The sequence below is a fragment of the Carlito syrichta genome, unplaced genomic scaffold, assembly GCF_000164805.1.
Source record: "Carlito syrichta isolate Samal-C Ts95f unplaced genomic scaffold, Tarsius_syrichta-2.0.1 Scaffold309229, whole genome shotgun sequence".
NCBI classification, from domain to species: domain Eukaryota; kingdom Metazoa; phylum Chordata; class Mammalia; order Primates; family Tarsiidae; genus Carlito; species Carlito syrichta.
This window is the reverse complement of record NW_007253325.1, coordinates 5,285-8,031: the sequence shown is the minus strand read 5'-3', so window position 1 is coordinate 8,031 and position 2,747 is coordinate 5,285. Positions and strand designations below refer to the sequence as shown.

General features: G+C 51.3%; 1 pseudogene; it reads right to left on the bottom strand.

The window, feature by feature from the left end:
• Positions 1–789: 789 nt before the first annotated feature.
• Positions 790–2,466, bottom strand: LOC103269408 (annotated as a pseudogene).
• Positions 2,467–2,747: the final 281 nt, after the last annotated feature.

Sequence of the window (2,747 nt, the reverse complement as noted above, 5' to 3'; positions counted from 1 at the left end):
AAACAAGAGTCACCATCAGTGTCAGCATCAGTGTCAGTGTCTACACTGTGTGGTGCTGCCAGGTAATTTGGCAGGGTGGGATGAGCTGGGCTTGCTGTATGGGCACTCAGGTGAGCCTACACCTGCAGAGTTCCCCATCTATCCTCAGAGCTGGGAGGGGTCCTTGGCACAGCTCATTGGCTTAATCTAATATAATAGGCCTGGACTAGGGTCTCTGAAGAGACTGGCACAAGAGTTTTAAAAGGCAATGTGTTTGCTTTGGAGGTGGCATCCAGATGCTGCAGCCATGGTGGCAGGGCCTGGTCTGGGTACTCTAGTGTAACAGCATCTCTACTAACTACCGTTAGGCAAAATTTCCAGGTGGGTCTATCTCAGTGAGACTTGCAAGTTGGAGAGAAAAGCCAACTGCTAGGTCAGCCGGTGTTTATATTTTTCTCACTGAAGAGAGAGTGTGTGCGTGCACACACACATGCACACTCCTCAATTAAATTGTTTCAGAAAAAAGTAATGTTTCTGTAAAAAGAAAGCTGTGTTATTAGGCATTCCACATTAACACCAAAGTGATCGCTTGGATTTTCAGTAGTTTCACTCATCCCCAAGATTCAGTAGCTACATCAAAACTTCCATGTCCTTTAGCCTAGAGTTCACTGGCTGGGCTGGTTTTGCAGCATTCTTGAGCCAGTCATTTGATGGCCTGGATTGAGAAACCCACTCAAGGACCATTCAGAGACTTCACACCAGAGCGAGCTGACCAATAGCCATAGGACCACAAAAAAGAGGCTTTTTCTCTCACGGCAACATAATATCTTTCAGGTTCTCCTGCAGGATGGTGTCCTTCACAGCACGGAACATGAAGCGGAGGTTCTCGGTGTCGATAGCAGTGGTGAAGTGGTGGAACAGCGACTTGCTGTGGTTTCGACTCTTTCTATCAAACACTGGACCAGGTAGTGCTGGACCTCTCATAGCCTGTGCTGGTTGCCCCTGAAATCTGGGAAGTGCTTCTTGATGCTGACAGTTTTCACCTTCTCCACCAGAAGGTCCATCTTGTTGAGGAACAGAATGATGGAGACGTTGAAGAAGAGCTTGTTGTTAACTATGGTCTCAAAGATGTTGCCGAGTGTGTCTGTCCTCCATGAGAACCTGGTCATATTCACTGGAGGAGACCATGAACAGGATGGACATGATCCTGCTGAAGCACTGGAACCACTTCTGGTGCTGGGACTGCTGGCAGCCCACATCCACCATCTTAAAGGTGATTTTTTTTTTAAGAGTTGGATTCTCACTCTATCGCCCACTCTATCCAATCCAAGACTGGAGTGCAATGGCATGCTCCTGGTCACCATAGCCTCGACGTGCTGGGCTCCAGCAATCCTTCCACCTCAGCCTTCCAAGTAGCCAGAACTATAGGCATACACTACAATGTCTGGCTAATTTTTGATGTATCGTAGAGACAAGGTCTTGCCAAGTTGCCCAAATGGGTCTTGAACTCTCTGGCTCAGGCAATCCACTCGCCTCGGCCTCCCAAAATGCTGGGATTATAGGCTGAGCCACCAAGCCCGGCCTAAAGGGGATTTTAAAAATAACGAAGTCATGTTCCACAATTCCTTTGGTGGCTTTCTTAGCCAGCAGGACGTCTTGCTTACTATGAAAATAATTCAACTGGCTGATTCGGTCCAAGTTATCCAGGAAATACTTTACCTATTCACCCAGCTGAAACTCACTCCCCTGTCTCTAAGCCTCCTTGATACCAGAATCCCCCCAGAGTGCGCAGAGAGCAGGGATGTACAGCTGGAAGGTGGCAGGCTCCACAGGCAGCCCTGCCTTGTTCTCAAAGGCCATCAACAACACGCTGTGCTTCTCATTTTCAGAATACTGCCAAGGAATACCAAGCTTGTCTCGTGCATCGACAAGAACTTTTGAGCCCTTGAGGATGTTGTCAAAGATGGTGTCGAGGAACTTGACCAGCGCCTTCTGGTCGAACTTGCGGCCTTGGATTATGTGCATCTGCTTGAGGAAGGTGGACTTGTGGGTCTTGCCCGCGCCCAGCAGCAGGATCTTTTTTTTTTTTTTACTTTTTTTTTTGAGTTGGAGTCTCACTCTCACCCAGACTGGAGTGCAGTGGCCTCTCCCGGCCACCACAGCCTCGACCTGCTGGGCTCCGGCAATCCTTCTGCCTCAGCCTTCCAAGTAGCTGAAACTGCAGGTGCGCGCTACCACGCCGGGCTAATTTTGGATTTATTGTAGAGATGAGGTCTCACTAAGTTGCCCAGACAGGTCTCGAACCTGTGGGCTCAGGCAATCCACTCACCTCAGCCTCCCAAAGGCGCGGGATTACAGGCTGAGCCACCGAGCCTGGCCCAGCAGCAGGATCTTGACCAGGCATCGCACCGTGTGCCACTCGCAGGCTAGCAGCGCGTCGATGTCGCGGCTGAGCTGCCGGGCCTCGTGCTCCGCATTGCGGGCCCCGCCGGCCTCGACCCGCAGCAGGCGGCAGCTGAGGGTCCGCAACACCCCGACATGGCCCCTCAGGTCGCCGCCGCTCCGAGGCCTGCACTTACCCGGCAGTCTTTTTCTTTGAACCTGCTCTTTGGTCTAAACCCGATTCTCACGTTTTGAGATTTTCCTTGGGCCCTCCCTTGATCTCTTTGAGGAGCCTGGATGCTGTCCGTTTCCTAGAAGTGACCACCTGCTCAGGTGAGGAAGGAAGGAGGGGCTTGTACTCCCCGCTGGGAGGAGGGATCCTGGTG